The 24,473-nt window shown below is 38.1% G+C and overlaps 1 pseudogene; it reads right to left on the reverse strand.

Moving 5' to 3' along the window:
- Nucleotides 1–1,098: 1,098 nt before the first annotated feature.
- Nucleotides 1,099–1,548, reverse strand: LOC127689623 (bcl-2-related protein A1-like; annotated as a pseudogene).
- Nucleotides 1,549–24,473: the final 22,925 nt, after the last annotated feature.

Raw genomic sequence — 24,473 nt, forward strand, 5'->3', positions numbered from 1 at the left:
ATAAAATATTATTTAAAATGTTATTTTAAGTGCCCTGGGTTAATAAAAGCAGTTACAGCATAAATCTATGTGTTATCTGAGTAGGGGAGATGAAAGAGTCCTTCATGTGCCCCAGGTGGCTTTCTGCTCACTTACTATGTAGTTGAAGATGGCCTTGAAGTTTTTGTCCTCTTATCTTCCTTTTTACTTCCTAGAACAAGCACTTCCACACATAGCCCAGATAACACTTTGTAAAGTATTTCCCAGAAAGACTAACCTAAGGGTACAATGCACTGATAGAACATATGCTCAGACCACATTAGGCTCTAGATTTGATCCCTAGTTACAAAGGGCTGTGAGGGAGTCTGGTTAGCCACACTTGATAGCGTGCTAAGAAAATGGAAAAAGTTGGTGTTTAAGTAATGAATGTAAAAAGCCGTACATATGGTTGACTATTACAACGCGATAAAGCACATATGACAATATTTAATACCAGCTCTTTCTGTAGTATTTCTCAATTGTCATAAAAAAAAAAAACCCTAGAAAAGGCAGGCACTTGGGGATCCGCGCTGCTGATACTGAAGATATTGTTTAAAAAAAAATGATACTGTTCTCAAGCCCAGACCTCACAGCTAGAATTAAAGTTGGAGAAAGAAATGTTCTCCGACTATAAAAAAAGGGGAACAGGCTAGAGAGATAGCTCAGAAGTTAAGAGCACTGATTGCTCTTCCAGGGGTCCTAATTTAAAATTCCAGCAACCACATGCTGGCTCACAACAATCTGTAATAGAGTCTGATACCCTTTTCTGGTGTGTCTGAAGTCAGCTACTGTGTGCTCTCATACATAAAATAAATGTATAAATCTTAATTTTAAAATCTTTAAGAAAACATTTCCAGTAGGGGCCACTGGAAATGACCCAGGGGATTTTTGTTTTGTTTAATTTTAATTAAGAGCATCTCAAAATAAGGCATACAAACAGACTGGAATCCTTTGATTGTTATTTTGTTGTTTTAATTAGTAAGGAAACTTTACATTCCTACTCTTCATTTTATATATATAAATAATGTATATGTCATCACACATACCCAGCCTCCATTCTGCCATATCCATTCTCCTGTGTTATTGATTATGAATTCTGCCACAAAACTGGAAGCTTGATTGTAAGCACCTACATCCAGGGCCATCTGTTCTTGTGGAAGTTTTTTGAGGAGAACACCCCCAAAGGCAAATATACTTACAATCATTCCCCAGTTAATGATGCCATCTTCAAATTCTTTTTCCATCACTTGGTTGAATATTATTCTGGCATATCTATGAATTCCATGTGAAAGTCATCCAAGAATGGCTTCAGCTTCTTTTCAACTTCCTTCTGAATGGAGAAAGCGACTCTGTAGCACTCTGGATGTTTTGCTTGGAACCGATTCAAAGGCAGGTGCCTGCAGGACATACTGAAGATAGTTCTCAGCCAGGGAGTGGATATCCATGAACTCATAGGCTGTCATCTTCCCTGGCAGAGCTGACTGGAGCTGTCCACCTAGAGGCCGAGGAGGACTGCAAAGATATGGCCTGTCAGGGGAGGACAGAGAAATATATCAGTATAATCCAAATAAACCCTTTCCTCAACAACCTGATTTTTGGTCATAGACTTTTGTCACAACAATATAAATGTTAACTAAGATACACATCATAACTCATAACAGAGATTAAGAGAGTGTTGAAGAAGAGAGAGGTTAGGTTTTAGATGATAACATTTCCTATAGTGTAAACATTAGTTTTTATATAAATGCATGTAGAAAAGTAATATTTATAATTGGCGCCTAATGTGGGCCACCAGTTTTAAACGGTAATTTTAATATAAATGTATGCTGTAAATGAATACAGTGGCTGTTTTTCTTTAACGTATCTAGTTCCCCAATAACTGCACAGAGAGACCAAGATTTATTTTCAAGCTTTATCTCAATACCATGTCAGTCAATTATCTATTTTAATTCTCTAAATGAATTTTGATACCTCCCAACCAAAATCCCCTTTAGGGCCTTCTGTGTTGCAGCTGAAGTCTTATGATATCTGCTCTCTTTCCTCCTTGTGGCTCCATCTGCCTTCTTTTCTTCTTCTCCTCCTCCCCTGGGAGGTGAATGTTCTGCTGTATTCTTTCTTCTGTCTGTCATTGTGTGATCCACTTTTATTGACAAGGCAGAGTATAAATGGTAGGAACTGTTTACACAAACTTAGGACAGGAGATTCTTGGCAGAAACATTACAATGCTGTATTGGATTGAAACAAGAGGGCAGAGAAATCAGTATTTGGTAACACAAGGATAAACTTTGCATAGTGAACAATAAGATTGTGCCTATATTATATAATTTTCTGCAAGCTTGAATCAGCAGTATTATTATTTAATAATAGTATTAAAGAAATATGGCTACTTTACTAATAATACCCATGAAATAAAAAAGAAAACAATCCAATTTTAGTACATACTCAGTGCATACTTTTTAAGAATTCATTTATATTTTCTTTGCATTTGCATGAGTGTATGTATGTGTCACCCAAATACGTTAGAAGAGGGTGTTGGATCCCTGAGAACATGAGTTACAGGCAACCTGATGCAGGTACTCAGATGGAACCAGGATCCCTGAATCAGTAGCAAGTGTTCTTACTTCCTGAGTCACTTCTCTAGTCCTTAAAATATCTTTGTATATCATATATATGGTTAGAATTCATGGGAGAAATATCTTACAGTGCAAAAGTCCCCTGTGACTATTTCTGTTAGCTCACAGATCACAGGCCAGAACTACTTTCTGGCCTCTAATGGTATTTGAGTATCCTAAGAACCACCACAATGAAAAGAGGTTTGTTTCGCCCTCTCTCACAGTCCTATGATGCTCAGAATTTCTGAAAGAGTGATCAAATAATGTGGCTTAAGAATTTTAACACTCCTCTATGGTCAGGGTACCTTTTCCATATCTTTTTCTCGCTCTACCAATTGCCTTAAGTCTGGACCCAACGAATAGTTGTCTTATTTTTTTTCCTCTCATTTTAAGTTTTTTTTTTAATTCGATATAATTTTTATTTACATTTCAAATGATTTCCCCACTCCCCGAAAGTCCCGTAAGCCCCCTTCTCTCCCCCTGTCCTCCCACGCACCCCTTCCTACTTCCCCGTTCTGGTTTTCCCAAATACTGCATCACTGAGTCTTTCCAGAACAAGGGGCCACTCCTCCTTTCTTCTTGTACCTCATTTGATGTGTGGATTATGTTTTGGGTATTCCAGTTTTCTAGGTTAATATCCACTTATTAGTGAGTGCATACCATGATTCACCTTTTGAGTCTGGGTTACCTCACTTAGTATGATGTTCTCTAGCTCCATCCATTTGCCTTAGAATTTCATGAATTCATTGTTTTTAATGGCTGAATAGTACTCCATTGTGTAGATATACCACATTTTTTGCATCCACTCTTCTGTTGAGGGATACCTGGGTTCTTTCCAGCATCTGGCAATTATATATAGGGCTGCTATGAACATAGTAGAGCATGTATCCTTATTACATGGTGGGGAATCGTCTGGGTATATGCCCAGGAGGGGTATAGCAGGACCTTCTGGAAGTGAGGTGCCCAGTTTTCAGAGGAACCGCCAGACTGATTTCCAGAGTGGTTGTACCAATTTGCAACCCCACCAGCAGTGGAGGAGTGTTCCTCTTTCTCCACATCCTAGCCAACACCTGCTGTCTCCTGAATTTTTAATCTTAGTCATTCTTACTGGTGTAATGTGAAATCTCAGGGTTGTTTTGATTTGCATTTCCCTAATGTCTAATGAAGTTGAGCATTTTTTAAGATGCTTCGCCGCCATCTGAAGTTCTTCAGGTGAGAATTCTTTGTTTAACTCTGTACCCGATTTTTTTAATAGGGTTGTTTGGATTTCTGGAGTCTAACTTCTTGAATTCTTTATATATATTGGATATTAGCACTCTATCTGATGTAGGATTGGTGAAGATCTTTTCCCAATTTGTTGGTGGCCGATTTGTCCTTTTGAGGGTATCCTTTGCCTTACAGAAACGTTGTAATTTTATGAGTTCCCATTTGTCAATTCTTGATCTTAGAGCATACGCTATTGGTATTCTGTTCAGAAACTTTCTCCCTGTACCAATGTCCTCAAGGGTCTTCCACAGTTTCTTTTCTATTAGCTTCAGAGTGTCTGGCTTTATGTGGAGGTCCTTGATCCATTTGGATTTGAGCTTAGTACAAGGAGACAAGGATGGATCAATTCGCATTCTTCTGCATGCTGACCTCCAGTTGAACCAGCACCATTTGTTGAAAAGGCTATCTTTTTTCCATTGGATGTTTTCAGCCTCTTTGTCGAGGATCAAGTGGCCATAGGTGTGTGGGTTCATTTCTGGATCTTCAATCCTGTTCCATTGATCCTCCTGCCTGTCACTGTACCAAAACCATGCAGTTTTTAACACTATTGCTCTGTAGTATTGCTTGAGGTCGAGGATACTGATTCCCCCAGACTTTCTTTTGTTGCTGAGAATAGTTTTAGCTATCCTGGGTTTTTTGTTATTCCAGATGAATTTGAGAATTGCTCTTTCAAACTCTGTGAAGAATTGAGTTGGGATTTTGATGGGTATTGCATTGAATCTGTATATTGCTTTTTGGCAAAATGGCCATTTTAACTATATTAATTCTACCGATCCATGAGCATGAGAGGTTTACCCATTTTTTGAGGTCTTCTTCCATTTCCTTCTTCAGAGTCTTGAAGTTCTTGTCATACAGATCTTTCACATGTTTGGTAAGAGTCACCCCAAGATACTTTATACTGTTTGTGGCTATTGTGAAGGGGGTCATTTCCCTAATTTCTTTCTCAGCCTGCTTATCCTTTGAGTATAGGAAGGCCACTGATTTGCTGGAGTTGATTTTATAACCTGCCACTTTGCTGAAGTTGTTTATCAGCTGTAGGAGTTCTCTAATGGAGTTTTTTGTTTCACTTAGTTAGACTATCATGTCATTTGCAAATAATGATAGTTTGACTTCTTCCTTTCCAATTTGTATCCCTTTGACCTCCTTATGTTGTCGAATTGCCCGAGCTAATACCTCAAGTACAATATTGAAAAGATAAGGAGAAAGGGGTCAGCCCTGTCTAGTCCCTGATTTTAGTGGGATTGCTTCAAGTTTCTCTCCATTTAGTTTGATGCTGGCTACCGGTTTGCTGTATATTGCTTTTACTATGTTTAGGTATGGGCCTTGAATTCCTGTTCTTTCCAAGACTTTAAGCATGAAAGGATGCTGAATTTTGTCAAATGCTTTTTCAGCATCCAATGAAATGACCATGTGGTTTTGTTCTTTGAGTTTGTTTATGTAGTGGATTGCACTGATGGATTTCCGTATATTGAACCAACCCTGCATTCCCGGGATAAAGCCTACTTGATCATGGTGGATGATCGTTTTGATGTGTTCTTGGATTCGGTTGGCAAGAATTTTATTGAGTATTTTTGCATCGATGTTCATAAGGGAAATTGGTCTGACGTTCTCTTTCTTTGTTGGATCTTTGTGCGGTGTTGGTATCAGTGTAATTGTGGCTTCGTAGAAGGAATTGGGTAGTGTTCCTTCTGTTTCTATTTTGTGGAATAGTTTGAAGAGTATTGGTGTTAAGTCTTCTTTGAAGGTCTGATAGAATTCTGCACTGAAACCATCTGGTCCTGTGCTTTATTTGGTTGGAAGACTTTCTATGACTCCTTCTATTTCTTTAGGCGTTATGGGACTGCTTAGATGATCTATTTGGTCCTGATTTAATTTTGGTATTTGGTATCTGTCAAGGAAATTGTCCATTTCCTCCAGATTTGTGAGTTGTGTTGAGTATTGGCTCTTGAAGTAGGATCTGATGATTTTTTGTATTTCCTCAGTATCCCTTGTTATATCTCCCTTTTCATTTCTAAGTTTGTTAATTTGGATACTTTCTCTGTGCCCTTTGGTCAGTCTGGCTAAAGGTTTATCTATCTTGTTGATTTTCTCAAAGAACCAGCTCCTGGTTGTGTTGATTTTCTCAAAGAACCAGCTCCTGGATTCGTTGATTCTTTCTACAGTTCTCTTTGTTTCCATTTGATTGATTTCAGACCTGAGTTTGATGATTTCCTGTCTTCTACTCCTCCTGGGTGAATTGGCTTCTTTTTGTTCCAGGACTTTCAGGTGTGTCGTTAAGCTGCTAGAGTATGCTCTCTCCATTTTCTTTTTGGAGGCACTCAGAGCTATGAGTTTTCCTCTTAGCACTGCTTTCATTGTGTCCCAAAGATTTGGGTATGTTGTGCCTTCATTTTCATTAAATTCTAAAAAGTCTCTGATTTCTTTCTTGATTTCTTCTTTGGCCAAGGTGTCATTGAGTAGAGTATTATTCAGCCTCCATGTGTATGTGGGCTTTCTGTTGTTTTTGTTCCTATTGAAAACCACTCTTACACCATAGTGATCTGATAGGAGGCATGGGATTAGTTATATCACCTTATATTTGTTGAGGTTTGCCTTGTGACCCATTATATGGTCGATTTTGGAGAAGGTACCATGAGGTTCTGAGAAAAATGTATATTCTTTTGCTTTAGGGTGAAATGTTCTATAAATATCAGTCAAATCCAATTGGTCCAAAGCTTCAATTAGTTTTACTGTGTCCCTATTTAGTTTCTGTTTTCCCGATTGGTCCATTGAGGAGTGTGGAGTTTTGAAGTCCCCCACAATTATTGTGTTAGGTGCAATGTGTGCTTTGAGCTTTAGTAAATTTTCTTTTATGAATGAGGGTGCCCTTGCATTTGGCGCATAGATGTTCAGAAGTGAAAGTTCTTCTTGGAGGATTTTTCCTTTGACTAGCAAGAAGTGTCCTTCTGTGTCTCTTTTGATGACTTTAGGTTGAAAGTCAATTTTATCTGATATTAGAATGGCTACTCCTGCTCGTTTCCTGTGACCATTGGCTTGTAAGATTGTCTTCCAGCCTTTTACTCTAAGGTAGTTTTTATCTTTGACACTGAGGTGTGTCTCCTGTATGCAGCAAATTGTAGGGTCCTGTTTCCTTATCCAGCCTGTTAGTCTATGTCTTTTTATTGGGGAATTGAGACCATTGATATTAAGAGATATTAAGGAATAGCGATTAATACTTCCTGTCATTTTTGATGTTCTTTTTAGATTTGAGTGGTTATCTACTTTTGGGTTTGATGAAGGAAGGTAACTATCTTGCTTTTTCCAGGGTGTAGTTTCCCTCCTTGTATTGGAGTTTTCCTCCTATTATTCTTTGCAGAGCTGGGTTTGTGGAAAGATATTGTGTAAATTTGGTTTTGTCATGGAATATCTTGGTTTCCCATCTATGGTGAATGAGAGTTTTGCTGGGTATAGTAGTCTTGGCTGACATTTGTGTTCTCTTAGAGTCTGCATGAGATCTGCCCAGAATCTTCTAGCTTTCATGGTCTCTGGTGAGAAGTCTGGTGTGATTCTGATAGGTCTTCCTTTATATGTTACTTGGCCTTTTTCTCTTACTGCCTTTAATATTCTTTCTTTGCTTAATGCATTTGGGGTTTTGATTATTATGTAACGGGAGGTATTTCTGCTCAGGTCCAGTCTGTTTGGAGTTCTGTAGGCTTCTTGTATATTCATATTCATCTCTCTCTTTAAGTTAGGAAAGTTTTCTTCCATAATTTTGTTGAAGATATTTGCTGGCCCTTTCTGTTGTAAATCTTCACTCTCATCTATACCTATAATCCTTAGGTTTGGTCTTCTCATTGTATCCTGGATTTCCTGGATGTTCTGGGATACAAGCATTTTGCATTTTGCATTTTCTTTGACAGGTGAGTCAATGGTTTCTATGGTATCTTCAGCATCTGAGATTCTTTCTTCCATCTCTTGTATTCTGTTGTTTATATTTGTATCTATGGCCCCTGATTTCTTCTCAAGGTTTTCTGTCTCCAAAATTGTCTCCCTTTGTGATTTTTTAGTTGTTTCTACTTCTGTTTTTAGATCCAGGATGGCTTTGCTCAGTTCCATCATTTGTTTGTTTGTGTTTTCCTGTAATTCTTTAAGAGATTTTTGGTTTCCTCTTTCATGGCTTCTGCCTGTTGACTCAAGTTCTCCTGCAATTCTTTAAGGTTTTTTTTTTTTTTTTTTTTTTTTTTTTTTGCCTTTCTTCTTTATTGGCTTCTATCTCTTGGGCCTTATTCTCCTGCATTTCTTTAAGTGATTTTTGTGTTTCCATTATACGGGTTTCTAGCTTATTCATATTCCCCTATATTTCTTTAAGAGATTCATTCATGTCCTTTTTGTGTTCTTCTAGCAGCATCATGAACACTGATTTTAAATCCAAATCTTGTTTCTCTGGTGTGTTGGCATAACCAGGACTTGCTGATGTTGGAGAGTTTGGTTCAGATGCTGCCATATTGTCTAGATTTTGTTAGTAGTGTTCCTGCATTTGCCCTTTGCCCTCTTGTTCTCTGGAGCTAGTTGGGCTTGTCTCTGGCTGGTGTTTCAGCCTCCTGAGAGGCTCTAGGGCTATTTCTGCAACCCTGGATGGCAGGGTTTCCCCTGTTGCAGATTGCTGATGTGCTGTCCTCCTCTTGGGTGCCCTTGCAGCCCTAGTGTTCTTTGCCCCAGATTGTGTCTGTGAACCAGATGGTGCCCGTTTGCTCCTTCAGGGAGTGCTGAGGCTGCATGCTGCAGGGACCTTTCCTGAGTGCTGATCACTCTGCTGGGCAGCGGAACTCCCAACCAGGTTGGTGCACACAAGGCTAGCCTTGCTTCTCAGGCCCTGAGTCTAGGTAAAAACCTGGCAGGCTGATGTCCGAGCAAAGTTCCCCTCAGCTGTGAGTGTTAATTGGCTGACGTGCATGCGCTCCCTGAGAGTGCTGGGAGAGTCTACTGGGCTAACAACCTCCTGGCCAGGTCGGCACACAGATGGCCCACCGAGCAGCCCAGGGCCTAGGGGCAGTCCAGGGCCTGACAGTCTGAGACCCCTGCTATGTCCGTCTCGGGCTATGCCTGTTAGCCAGTTTGGTTTTGCCTGCTAGGACTCTCTGGCTTCCCGTAGGAAAAATGGCGGTGGTGTGGGCGCCAGCCTGGACAAACAACCTCCTGGCCAGGTTTGCACACCGGTGGCCCCCAGACCAGCCCAGGGCCTGGGTGCAGGCCAATGCCTGTTGGGCTTAGACCCCCCGCGATGTTGGTCTTGGGTTATATTTGCATACCTCAGTCTGTCTGATTTCTCTGGCGTCTGAGAACCAATATGGAGGCCTCGTAACTGACTGGCGGGAGGCAGAGTTCTGATGTGGCTTCTGTGTGGTGAAAGGCGCGGTAAATCTGCCACTGCTTGCAGCCTGGCTGGCCAGCGATGGCCAGTGGTCGTGGGCACAGGGTCTGCCTGGACCCTGTCAGCTTGGTTCTACTGCTGATGGCCCTTCCTCTGGACCAGCACCTGCTGCTGGCACTTGGCACAGTTACTACAGTCAATAGTTGTCTTCTTGAATGGTTGGAATACACTAAAGTCAAAGCTAGGTCCAACTATATTTTGATTTTATATTTCTGAAATATTTGTCCAAAAGAAGCTACCTTTAACTTTAAAAATATTGTGGCTTTACATATTATATTTTGTAGAGTTTCCAAATAATTATATTTTAAGGCTAGATGAAAGAGAAAAAGAAAAATCCCACATACATAGTACCATTAAAAAAGGAAGTTTATGTATCAATAACGTGCAAATGTTCTAGGGCAGCAATGTGGATAAGAAGCAAGTAGTTGACCAAGAAACATGCCTGAAGACATGGAAAATATCACCCACTATGACTACAGTTTGTGGGGCTTTTTCTTGGCTAAGTTGATATATGAATTTTGTATAAAATAGACCCTACATCAATACACTCTGAGCAGGTCCATTATAATATATAGAAACTGAAAACAATATGTTTATTATATCAGTCTATAATTGCACACTAAAAAATAATGTACCAGGACTGTGTTGTATACTAGATTGGTAGGTAGGTAGGTAGGTAGATAGATAGATAGATAGATAGATAGATAGATAGATAGATAGATAGATAGATGATAGATACAGAGATAGAGAGATAGAGAGACAGAGAGATATCTATACCACCACCAACAACACAAAAAACCTTACAAATAGTTTTCAGTCCAGAAAAAAACTATAGTATATTATACACAGTCCAAGGATTTACTGAATGAAATAATTAGAATAGGTTGGATACTTCCTGAACAAACTATGATGGTCCTAGACTGAAGCCATGCCATAGTTCTGAAACTCTGAGTTGTGTCCACTGAGAATTAAGTGGGACAGGCTGACTGAAGAGATAGAGGTGATGGAGGAAGAATTGCCAATGTTTCCATATTTTAGAAGTCCTTTTGCCTAGGGTCTGGGATTTATCGTAGCATGCTTGTCTGGGGTCAATGTCAGCAGCACAAATACAGAATGAAAACAACTGTGGCCTGGCCAAGCCTTTCTTTGTGGTTATTTTATCCAGAGGCTTCTATTAAAGAAGCATGAAAGCCTAACCAAGACTGAAGGAACTGCTTGTGACCACCATGGGAACAAGAACAATTTGTGCTGCCTCAATAATGAATTAATATTTTTTGCTATCAAGCTTTCATTAATGTGTAAATCCTTGTGTATTTCATTGCACTTGCATATATACTCCTATGTTCAGTTATCTATGCCTATAGTAAGCCACCCCCTCAATACTCAAGGCCATTCGATATTCCTCAGGTGAAAATTCTTGGTTTAGCTCTGTACCCCATGTTTAAAGTAGCATTATTTGGCTCTCTGGAGTTATTGAGTTCTTTGTATATATTGGATATCAGACCTCTGTCAGATATAGGGTTGGTAAAGATCTTTTCCCAATTTGTTGGTTGCTGTTTTGTCCTATTGACAGTGTCCTTTGCCTTACAGAAACTTTGTAATTTTTTGAGGTCCCATTTGTCAATTCTTCATCTTAGAGCATAAGCTATATTGGTGTTCTGTTGAGGAAAATTTCCCCTGTGCCCATGTGTTCAAGGCTCTTCCCCCAGTTTCTTTTTCTATTAGTTTCAGTGTATCTGGTTTTATGTGGAGGTCCTAAAGCCACTTGGACTTGTGATTTATACAGGGAGATAAGAATGAGTCAATATGCATACTTCTACATGTTGACTGCCAGTTGACCACTTGTTGAAAATGCAGTCTTTTTTTCCCACTGAATGCTGTTAGATTCTTTGTCAAAGATCAAGTGACCATAGGTGTGAGGGTTCATTTCTGGGTCTTCAATTCTATTCCATTGCTCTACCTGCCTCTCCCTGTACTAATACCATGTAGTGTTTTTTATTACTATTGCTCTGTAGCTATATTTGGATTTAAAATCACAGCTCATGATGCTGATAGAGGGCTTCAAAAAGGACATAAATTACTCACTTAATGGAATATACGAGATCACAAGTAACAGGGAGAAGCCCTTAAAAACTACAGGAAAGCACAGCAAAACAGGTGAAGGAATTGAACAAAACCATCCAGGATCTAAAAATGGAGATAGAAAAAATAAAGAAATCACAAAGGGTAACAACTCTGGACATAGACAACCTAGAAAAGAGGTCAGGAGTCATGGATATAAGTATTAACAACAGAATACAAAAGATAGAAGAAAGAATCTCAGATGCAGAAGATACCATGAACAACATTGAAACAACAGTCAGAGAATATGAAAAATGCAAAAAGCACCTAACAGAACATCCAGGAAATTCAGGGCAAAATAAGAAGACCAAACCTAAGGATTATAGGTATAGAAGAGAGTGAAGATTTCCAACTTAAAGTGCCAGTAAATGTTTTCGACAAAATTATAGAAGAAAACTTTCCTAACCTAAAGAAAGAGATGCTTGTGAACATAAAAGATGCCTACAGAACTCCAAATGGTTTGGACCAGAAAAAAATATTCCTCCTGTCACATAATAATTAAAACACTAAATGTGCTAAAAAAAAAAAAAAAGGAAAGAATATTAAAAGCAGTATGGGAAAATGTCAAGTAACATGTAAAGGAAGACCTATCAGAATTACACCAGACTTCTGGCCAGAGACTATGAAAGTCAGAAGATCATGGGCAGGTATCATATAGGCCCTAAGAGAACACAAATGCCAACCCAGGCTACTATGCCCAGCAAAACTCTCAATTACCACAGATGGAGAAACCAAGGTATTCCACAACAAATAATTTGCACAATATCTTTCCACAAATCCAGCCCTCCAAAGGATAATGAATGGAAAACACCAACAAAAGAGGGAAACTACACACTAGAAAAAGCAAGAAATTAATCATATTTTAACAAAATAAAAAGAGAGACACACAAACATAACTCCACTTCTAATAACAAAAGTAATAGGAAGCAACGATCACTTCTCCTTAGTATCTCTAAATATCAATGAACTCAACATTCCAATAAAAAAGACATAGACTAACAGACTGGATACATAAGCAGGACCCAACACTTAGCTGCATGCAGGAAACCCACTTCAGGCACAAAGATAGATACTACCTCAGTCAATGTCTGTTGAAGATGATAGTAGCATAAGCTAACCTCCTGTCAGCTGTATCCTGGAAATTTCAGGTATGCCACAAAACCTGCACAATTATGTGTTTATACATAGCCAGGCCATATATGGTGGTTATGACCCTATGAGAATCTCTCTTCAATATTTGTATATGAGTTGTTCTCAGGATCTATGGGATAGAAGCTTGGTCTCCAGTATAGAAGTATTGAGAGCCTATGGCAAGTAGTTAAAACATGAGAGATACTACCTCCGAAATGGATTAATACTATAGAAAAGGAGTAGGCATGATATGGCAGGAGTAAGTTAACTCCTGTTGGATTGTGTAATGAGAAGTGGACATACCTGCCCTGGACTTGTACATCTTTTTCACATGCTTGGTGCCTTTTCTGATTATCTGTGAATGTGTTAGAAGAGCACCCTTCCTAGGATATTAGCCAGCACAATACTATGTAGACATTCTAGCTATTAGAATCATGAGTCAAATAACATTTTTCTTTCTATATTGTCCCAACATAAAGTATACTAAGAAATAAAACAGAAATAATCAGTCTTCTCCATCATGGAAGTACCAGAATAATGATCAAGAGCTGTTAGTGCCTGTGTTTCTCAATCTGTGAAGCTGGTAAAACTGAATAAAGTCTGGGGCTAGGGAGAAGGCTCCGTGGTTAAGAGCATTTGCTCTTCTTACAGAAGACCCTAGTTTAGTTCCCAGTATCAGTGTGGTGCCTTATAGCAATCCCTAAAAATCAGTTCCAGAGATCTGGCAACCTTTTTTTTTTTTTTTTTTTTTTGCCTCCACAGGCATATGGAACACACACAGTACACATACATATATACAGCAAAACCATTCATATGCAGAAAACAAAAATAATAAATAAGTATTCAAAATTAAATGAAGTCCATCTGCAGAAAGGAAAAGAGATTGCTGGCGAGACTCCTAGAGGTCTACTTGTCCTAGATTCAGTGTTCCATCTCATATTTAGGTGACAAAACATCTCAGAGTGCTTCCAGTACATTCTTTTGTCATTGCTGAGTAACCAGATAAAATCAAATACAAAAGATTCAAATTCAGTGCTATTGGAGGAATAAGCATTGCCTCTACGGAGGAAAATCTTGAGAGATAGAACAACCGTGAAAAAAACACTGCTCACTATAGAACATCAACATGAGAGATGCAATATGCTAGGTAAGTAAGTTGACAGTGTTTTCTCCATCCAAGTCCCCTACTCTCTTCTATTGGTGGATAGAACTGAACTGCACCTTGAATTGGAATTCTGTATGGCTGGGTAGGAGGCCCCTTAGAATTCCCTTCTTATTCCTATGCTCACAACAAAAGACAACAAAACCTTACTGTTTTTAACCTCTCTACTGAGACATTTTGATTAGCAAGATAGTTTAGCATTCATCTCATGTTTAAAAAAGAATTAATTCCCCCTTGATATGTACCCTCCTGTAACTTCACCACATTCTAATACTTGTCCCTAGAATATTCTTTTTTCTTTTCTTTTCTTTCCTTTTTTTTTTTTTTTTTTTGAGACAGGATGAGATGGAGAGTAAGTCTCACAAAATAGATTTCGCCTCTTGCTAGATTAAGGACCTTAGATATTTGCTTTCTCCTGCCATGATATTCCAAAGAAAATTCCAATTTTTAGGGAACCATTATTTTAATGATCTGATAACCAAAGGGAAAGAAATAAGTTGTTTTATTTAGAATATTTCTGCTCTTGCCATTACGGTTACACATAAAGCCATTGGGAGACATTTATCTATCTAGTGAAGGATAACATCCAAAGGAAATCCCCTTCCTTTGTCATCTCAGGCACTAACCCAAGTTGTAGGTAGATTTAACAGCCATATATCTCTCCCATTAGAAAATCTTGGGGGGGGGGTTCAGAACCATGTCTTCCCACTTCCCATTTCTCATGCCACTTTTTAGGTATCACATATTTTTAAGGAGTGGGGTTGAGCATAAAGCAGAAGTCGTAAACACTCAGCCAAGCCTCCCACTGAAGGGAAATTTTGTTCCTTATAACTGAGTTTCACTTGCAGATCATAGTTTAGATGGGAAGAATTAATGCTGAGTGGTAAATTCTATCATTTTGTTGTGACTATTTTAATCTGCCACACTTGGAACCTATGGAGGAAGGAAAAAGTGTAAGAGCTGAAGGCAATGGTTCCAAGTGCATAAAGCATCTACTTCTATAATTATCCTGGCATGTATGCAATGTTATGAAGAGATACTTGTGTTCCTCCCTTTGGTACTGGACAGCTTAGACAGTGGATGCCAAGAATCTCAAGGAACAAGCTAGGACCCTTGGGTAAACCAGGAGGACTAATTTTCTGGCATGAGACTTAAACCCTATCTTATCACTTTTCAGGAAAGACTGAAGCTCAAAAGAAGCACACAACCTGCCCAGCACTGCCCAGCTATAGATATATCTTGACTCTGTTTAAACTAAACCTCGCAGGATTCTGAGGATGGTCTCTGTGGAGGAGTCAACAGACCTTTGTTCCTCTTCCCAATGTACCACCACATACAGCACCAACTGGCCTTCATAGGGTCTCATCTGGAAATGCAGAAGACAATTCACGGGAACCTTCATGGAAAGCAAGCCAGTAGAGCTGAAGCTGAAAAAAAAAGAATTTACTAATCTTTCTTTCTGCTTTTTACTATTAATTATGTTGAGGTTTGGTCTGTTACTATATATTGTAGTGATAAATACTGGTTCTCATTTTGGAGTATGGCAAGTTGTATCTGAAGTTTACTGACAGGGAAGTATTTAAAATTTTTGTGTCTTTTTTGGGGGGAGGAAGTAAAAGATCAAAGGAGGTGTAGAAACTTCCAATTAATTTTTACTACAACAGTCATGTCTTTAATTGAACTATTGAAGACAGGTTGACAAACAAGACTGGTTGGGGCTGTCTTTGTTACTTTTCTATTTTTGTGATAGAACACCAAGACCAAGACAACTTGTAAAAGAAAATATTTAACTTTGAGGATGAAGTTTCAGAGAGTTAGAATCTATGGTCATCATGGCAGGGAGTAAAGCAGCAGACAGGAAAAATAGCACTGGAGCAGTAGCGGAAAGCTCACATTTTGGTGTGTGAGAATGTGTGTGTGTGTGTGTGTGTGTGCGTGAGAGAGAGAGAGAGACAGAGACAGAGAGAGAGAGAGAGACAGAGAGAGACACAGAGAGAGAGAAAGGTCTTCTCTGAAGTAGGCCTTTAGACAGGGTTTTTTAGAACACTATCAACAGATGAGAGAACACATTAAGTTTGTAGCTGATCATTTTTAGAAAACACTGGCATTTATAATAATCCACACTGTAGTCCGGAACTTGTATGAACAGACTTGCCTAAGTAGCAGATGTTGGGTGTCATGTTATGGTTTATGAGTTCACTATGCAAGTTCTGTGACTTATTGCTGACCTGTATCTAGTTATATTCAGGCCTGAGTGCTGAATGCCAGTATACCTTAAGAGTTTACTCAAGATTAGACATGTACAAATTACAAAGAGATAATACTATTGGAATTTCTTATAATGGGGAACTGTTGCGACACAACGAGGTATGATATTACTAGACATTAAGTGTTTTTGCTTCAAATAAACTGGTTAATATTTCTCAAAATGTTTTGTTTAGATATTTATAACTCTTGTATTACTAGAATTATGTTTTAGTATATATAATTAATATATAATATATAATAAAGACATAATAACATGTAAACATTGTTTATACATTAATTAATAAATAATTTAATATATTAATTATATATAAATTAATTATTATAAGTAATTAATTTATAAATAATTTATATAATTTATAAAGAATAATACTAAATATAGAATTATTATATATTATATATTTTAGTCTACAAAATATTTTGAATTTAGGATTTAATGTGTGTGTTTGTACATATACATGTTTCTATATATGTGTTTATGTATGTTTGTATTTCCTCCCTCAAGATTGTGCTTCATAGACATCTCTATATGTAAATACTGTTACACTATTTTATAAACACACCAAGAAATAACTAAGATTCTGTGTATTTAAAGTATTGATCTCAGAAACTTGGAGAGGCTTCACAGTAGTGGGAATAACTTATGTTATAAATCTCACAATATAATGTGTATCTATTTTCATTTTTCACAAACATTTCCTGTCATTTTCTTACTAGGTATACTTTATTCACTAAATTGTAGGTGGGTCTTTGCCATATATGTGAAATGTTACAGTTTGGGTTGTTCCATATTGAACAATTGAAAGATACAATTTCTCATTTATTCTGAATTTTATGTATCACAAATAGGTAATATTGTGAACCACATTTCTTTGGAGTTAGGTATCATCCAATACAGTGATTATTTTGTTCTGAATGAGTGATCACTATTTCAACAAAGTATAGAATCAGATTAATTAGACTGGTGAATTAACTAGAGAGTAACTATTTACAGTAACCAATGAACATAAAGTGTTCATATGTGGTGAACAGAAAGAAAGGTATGCAAAGGTTCTTCTGTGCATGAGAAACACGGTATTGAAAAGATGTATTAGTTCTTACTGCTGTTTTCATGTGTGATGTGGTTTATTTATCCTGACACTCTTTCAGAGAGCTATAGCTGTCTTGATGAATTGGCCAAAACCTAAATGTAAAGAAGTTCATATTTCTGAAAAGCTAATTAACTAAGATGATAGGTTTCCACTGCACATGCGTGGATGTTTCAAGTCTGTAGAAGTCCTAGGCATTATCTATTTTATGACATAGAATACCTGGTAACTTTATCACAGGACAGATACTGCTACATTACTGTCACATTTAAACCTAGTCATTGGAAGGACGTACCAGCACTTCTTGTCAGCTCACACCTACTTAGGGCTGGGACCCTCATCCTCACACCTGTCCTAAATACAACTACAAATGGGCATACCATTAATTGATACCTGATGGGAATACAAATGTAACCCTCAAAAGCACAGAGACCTTGTGAACCACACACACTGGGAGAGCGACACATTAATACTCAGAATGTCTACCCAGTTTTTAGAAGCTCCATTACCCTTGGAGCAACTCTCACCTAGCGCTGAGTTAAAGGGCTTGAATGGCTGGCGGGATCCAGATACTCTTCTTACCCATTACTGCTCTTCTTAATCTAGATGCCACAACACACAGGGGTACAAACATGCAGGGTAAAGAGAGACTAGAAGGAGAAACAGGGCACATGGTACTTATTATTGTTTTCTAGGAGTCAATAAATTATTGAATGTCAAAGGATGAATGGATCAGCATAGTTACACCATGTCCCTTATACTAAACTCACTTCCCCAGTAAAATGTATGTTAAAAAGCTAAAATTCTATGTTCTTTATGATGAATGCAGAACCAGAATGTATCAATTGGTAGAGGTTGGAATATGCTTGTGAGATATGATGGAGAGATTTTTCAGTTTCTCTAGGCTTCAGTGTGCTTAAAGGAAATGATGATCATATTTGGTTTAATTATGAAATTTATTTTAACAAAGAGAGTGAGATGTCTTGATGGTATAGGTAGTTGTCATTGGATTTGGTATTCTGATTCTAATTCCAGAACCCCATTTTCCCTAATGGAAGGGGTAAACTAGATACCATCAGAGCCTTCTGATGTGATCCCTCCCAAACTTAATGCATGCATAAAATTTTTGAAACATGCATGTAGTTATCATGTATTGAAGCATACTCTTATGTTGCTTTATATTCCCATCCTATCGAAAGCAAAAGAAAAAAAAAAGCTTTTTAGTTTTCTAATCTTTGCCTATACTTACCATCAGGGAAGACAGCCTAGTAATAGCCTAAGTCTAATTCCATGTACTGACTCAGTACCCTTTTATCCATCAAAGATGCTTGTGTAAATAAGTTGTGCCATGAGCTGACAGTTACTTTCTGTCCCTCTAGTTCTACCTGTGCATACTACTGCCACACCCTCCTCAAGTGTTGAAGAAAAACACCCAAAATCCTCATCGAAAGTAAGAAGCCCTTTTCCTTATGCAAGAAAAAAGTCACTTTAATGATTCCCTCATGTTTTTATGGCTATCACACTTGAAAAAATAAAGTCAATATGGTATATAATGAGCAAGCATTAAATAGTTTATTTAGGAAGAGAAGGAGATGGAAATATATCAGGTTGGTGATTTAATAGAACTATGTCAGGTAGTGACTTTGAGTCCCTTTGTGGCAGGCTGTCTTCTGGACAATAGCTTTCTGCTTTAGATACCAATATGTAAATTTTAGTCAGAATGTGACAGGCATATTGTTCACATAGTCTTGAATGTTTATGTAAGAGTTCACTCCATTTATGATGTCTAGAGCCTGCAGTTTAGGTTGAATTTGATTATGCTTCCCGAAGATGGATGTGGGGAAAGCATCATATGTCCTAACATGGCACATTAGGGTTCCAAGAACTTACGATATAAGGGTGCATGCATGTGATTGGAGTGCTTCATAAAAGGGGGCAGTATCACCAGATGCTGACTTTACCATATTGTAATGAGGCTCAGCTAACCTTCAGTAGAAGCCAATGCATAGGGTTGCCTGATGTGGCATTTAGTCAGCAAATGTGGGAACCACACTAGTTTTTGTCACAAAGTAGACATCTGGAGGTATTCTGTGTCAGAATCACATAATATACTAATACAGAACATTTCACCTGATTATCTATTAGTCAGTAAGAGTCACTAGATTAGTAAGAGACTAGATTATTTTGCCAGTCTTTGGTGCAATTAAGTCCTGCCAAGAGGTGAACCAAAGAGTTGTACAAACAGAATTCAGCATAATCTAAGTCTCTTAAATGTTTTCTTTCCTCTATGTTGCAGGTAGAATCTAGAAAAGGCTGGAACAGTATGTATTCTGCAGTCTCTGAAGATGTGTTAACTGTGTTAATACTAGTTGTCTTTTGTCTGGTTGCAAATCAGCATGTATTGATTTAAAATTGGATTTTTATTCAAAAAAAGTGATGCCTCAAGTGAGAAATGGTTGCCATATGTCTATAGCTGCTACATCCAGCTGTGACCTCTTTAATTAGGTGTTTTGTGCACTAGGCTGCATCTAAACCTATCTTATCTACACAGATATCCAATTTACTCAACCCAATTTCCAGGGAAAAGGTTTTGAAAAATTAGGATATACAATTTACTTATGTGTTTAAAGTTTGCCACAGTCATATGTGGTGGGTTGATTTATATTTTCTAGATAGATGAATTAACCAAGATTAATAGTTAGTGATGGAGATTTTTGGATATGCAGAACAACAACTAGATTTAACACCATTGAAGGCATAAAACACCCAGGGAAAGATTTTCCAGATCTTCAACACCTGCCTGCAATAACTCAAAGCTACAGGAATCCCAAACAGTGTCATGGCCTACCACAGTGCTCATAAGGTCTGGGAAGTGTAATTCACCTGCCTGCAGACATTAACAAGTATAAAAACAAAGTCCATGTTTTGGTGCAGATTACTGATTCTATTCTGACCACTACATTGAAAGTGGTTAGATGTATATGAACTGGGTTCATTCTGGACATGGTTGGTTCAATCTACTAAAACTTGGTGAAAAGCTTTAAAGGGTTGACAATATTAGCATGAAAACAAAGAACAAAACAACTAAGGCAGAGTATTCACTAAGAACTCCAGTCACCACCTAGATGCTGTTTCATATTTTTTAAGATATAGCATTATTGGTTTTGGTTTTGGTTTGGTTTTAATTTTTCTTTTTGAGACATGATTTCACTGTATATCCATGACTCTACTGAACCTCTACCTATCCATCTATCTATCTATCTATCTATCTATCTATCTATTATGTATCTGTCCATCCATCCACTCACCCATGCATCCATCCATTCATGCATCCACCCATGCATGCATGCATCCATGCATCCATCCATCTATCTATCTATCTATCTATCTATCTATCTATCTATCTATCTATCTCTATGACGTGGAGCTCACAAAGTTCCATCTGCCTCTGACTGTAGTGTACTGTTATAAAGGGAGTCCACTATCACATCCATGGAGTACACATAAAAAAGTGAGGTACATTCCAGGCTCCAGGAGGCTTTCCTCTCAGTAGTGTCAGTCTCCACATTTTAAGTGTGAATACTGAGGAGATGTTTTCAGCAGTGAACCTCATGGCTCAATATTATTCCTTCAAGAGTTTTCTGCATAGTTTATCTATAGTGTTAGCACATTGCCATCTTGTGGTTTGATTAAGGGAAACAAATGGGAGAATATGGACTAGAGCTTCAGTCAATTTTACTCATTACATGCTTAGCATGTCCAGGACCCAAAGTTTGTATCCTTGTTCTGCCATAAAATGTACCCAGGATAGCTCAATCCTATTATTGCATATTCTAGAGAAGTGAAGGAAGGAGAAACCTAAGTTCAAGGTCATTCTTTTCTATAGAGTGAATTACAAGCTAGACTAGAAGAGAGAACTTTCCTCAAAACAATTTTTAAAAATATAGTGAGAAGTTAGGATTGGTGAGGGAGGCATGACCAGGTATGGTGCACTCTCACTGCCCTGGACTCAGAACTCACATCTGAGCAGGAACTAAGAAAGGCCATGCAGATAGTCCATGAGGATGTTGCCTACAAAATGGTGTGAACACACACTGCTTATTATATTACCAGTGCACCAGGCTGCTGTTCTTGTCAGTTCATGATGAGGACATGTCCAGATTTGGCTGGTTGAAAGGAAGTTTCTATTCAACCCAACCACAATGTGACACTTAGGTTTTGAGTAACTTTCAAACTGAGCATTTTTAGAAAATTTCTCAAAGTGGTCTTCTGATTGTCAAATCACTCACTGAGAGTCACCAGTCAGGTTGAAGTCCTGAGAGGAATACACATATTTCTTCTACTAAGCTAGGGCCATCCTACAGCTTAAGAGTGAAAATAAATATATTCTCCATTGCCCATGTGTTAACTGAAACCTCATGCTTCCTAGATTCATTCACATGTAGGTGATTCTTCTGTCATTTAAGAGACACTACAAAACAATTCTATGAGTTTTTCTTTGAAGCCTGATTCTATGTGCTTTTCCTTGTGGGCTAGCTGTGTAGCTGTGTGTGTGTGTGTGTGTGTGTGTGTGTGTGTGTGTGTGTGTGTGTGTGATTGTATATCCATATGTTTTGAACTAAGACTCATAGATATCAAATATATACCATTGTAGTGAACACCACTCAGAACTAAGAGTGGATACATTTCAGTTTTTATGTGCTCTAAGAGAGATATTCTTTTTCCATATCTCTTCATTGACATGAAGTTATGCCTTACCTATAATGCATGCTGGTCTGCACAGTGTACTTAGTGATCTTTCAAAAGCACCACTGTAACTGTGATGATGTTTCCAAGGAATGTTCATGGGAAGGAATGTACAAATGTAAAACCATTACTGGTTTTCTTTTGTTTTGTTTTTCTGTTTGATTTTGTTGTTTGTTTGGGCCATGAAGCTGAGATGACTTGTCTCTGTTGTTAATGCATGCCAAGTATTTAAAGTCTTGAGAAATATCCATCAAAAGGCTGTTGTTCCCGGGAATGCTGAAGAACCCGAAGCCCAAGCTTCCACATCTAGAAAAACCACAAAGTAAAATAAAAGGTACTGAGGAAATAGAATAATTTCATTAAATTATGTCCAGTTGTAGATCATAAGGTACAATACAAGGAAAACAAAGATGAGCAGCTTAGAAACATTTTCTTCTGTAGAGAATATTAAATTGCATGCTTCATTATGTTAAATTCAACCACAGAATTTAAAAATGGATATAAGACTCACTGTTCTCATTGAGTAGTAAGACAGGAAAAGTGAGCTGAGTCCTGTCTGCATCACTGTCATTTCACCTGCTGCAGGCAGGACCAGGTGAGCCACCCTCTCTATTACTTGATAGAGAGGGTGGCTCACCTGTTCCCAGACACCTGCAATGTGGATGGATTGAATGTCAGTTGTCTCAACAGTGACCCTGTGATTATCAAAAGTGTCAAGAATGAAGACAGATTTGAAATTAGATCCCAGCATTTCTGTTCTGACCCCTTGTTAGTTGGTCCCTGGAGTGGTGTGTTACATATTGGGAAAGAACAGTAGAAACAAGGAAATGGCAGGAGGAGCAGGTTTCTGTGAGTTGCTCTTTTCCTTCTTTCACCACCAGCAGTGGTGGAGTGTCCCTTCCCCCACATCCTCACCAGCACATGCTGACCTTCAGTTTATCTTTATAAGGTGGAATCTCAGAGTTGTTGTGATTTTCATTTCCCTTATGACTAAGGACATTGGACATTTCTTTAGGTGCTTCTGGGTCGTTCAAGATTCCTCTGTTGAAAATTCTCTGCTTAGCTCTGTATCCCATTTTAATGTTTTTAAAGATTTATTTTGATTTATTTTATGTATATGAGTACATTGTCTTCATGCACACCAGAAGAGAATATCAGATCCCATTACAGATGGTTGTGAGTTACTATGTAGTTGCTGGGAATTGAACTCAGGACCTTTGGAAGAGCAGCCAGTGCTCTTAACTGCTGAGCCACCTCTCTAGCCTTGTATCCCATTTTTAAATTGGGTTATGTGGATTGTGTTGAGCTTCTTGAGTTCTTTATATATTGTACATATCAGCCATCTGGTAGATGGTAGGAGTAGTGAAGTTTTGTTTTTTTTTTTCCAATCTGTAGGCTGCCAATTTTTTTCTGTTGACAGTGCCTTTTGCCTTATAGATGCTTTTCAGTTTCATGAGGTCCCATTATTAATTTTTGACCATATTGACTGAGCCACTTGTATTCTGTTCTGGACTTTGTCCTCAGTACTGAGGAGTTAAATGGTTTTCACTACTTTAATTCTGTTAGATTAAGTGTGTTTGGTTTTATGTTGAGGTGTATGATCCATTTGGACTTCAGTTTTGTACAGAGTGATAAATATGGATTTATTTACATTCTTCTATATGTGAATATCCAGTTAGACCAACACCATTTGTTGAAGACGGTCTCCCTGTTTCATTGTATGGTTTTGCTTTCTTTGTCATAAATCAAGTGTCCATAAGTAGCTGGGCTTATTTCTGGTTCTGTGAATAGATTCCATTGATCAACCTGTCTGTTTCTATACCAATACCTTGCAGTTTTTATTACTATTGCCCTGCAGTATAGCTTGAAGTCAGGGAAAGGTATACATCCAGACATTCTTTTGGGTTTTGGGGGGGATTTTTTTTTCCCCGAGACAGGGTTTCTCTGTATAACCCTGGCTGTCCTGGAGCTCACTCTGTAGAGCAGGCTGACCTCGAACTCAGAAATCCGCCTGCCTCTGCCTCCCAGAGTGCTGGGATTACAGGCATGTGCCACCACTGCCCAGCTACATCCAAACATTCTTTTATTGTTCAGGATCATTTTAGCTAACTTGGGTTTTTTGTTTTACCATATTCAATTGAGAACTGTTCCTTCAAGTTCTATGAGTAATTGTGTTGAAATTTTGATGGGAATTGCATTGACTCTGTAGATTTTAGTTTTTGGTAAGATTGCCATTTCCATTATGTTAATCCTACCAGTTCATGAGCAAAGGCGGACTTTACACCTTCTGATAATTTCTTCAACTTCTTTCTTCAGAGACTTGGAGTTTTTATATATCTTAAATTATTTCCTTAAACCCTCAGAAGTTACTTTAGCTTTCACATCCTCTGACTTTTTTATACATTAGGCCATTTTCTAAAACCCTCAGAATTGCCTAGACTTTAAGCTTCTCCTTTTCATCTACTTATTTCCTTATATCTACTTTTTCCTTTTCTTAACTAGAGACCTAGTAGATCTAAGAAAATCCCCACTTAGTTTTTACATGTGAAGTGGACTAATAAGGTGGTTGCAGCTGTGGGAGTAGAGCTGGTTGCCTGATGCTGCCAAGCTGGCAAATTTACAGTTTAGCCTAGTCATCAATGCTATTGGAGATC

This window comes from Apodemus sylvaticus, chromosome 7, assembly GCF_947179515.1.
Source record: "Apodemus sylvaticus chromosome 7, mApoSyl1.1, whole genome shotgun sequence".
NCBI lineage: Eukaryota > Metazoa > Chordata > Mammalia > Rodentia > Muridae > Apodemus > Apodemus sylvaticus.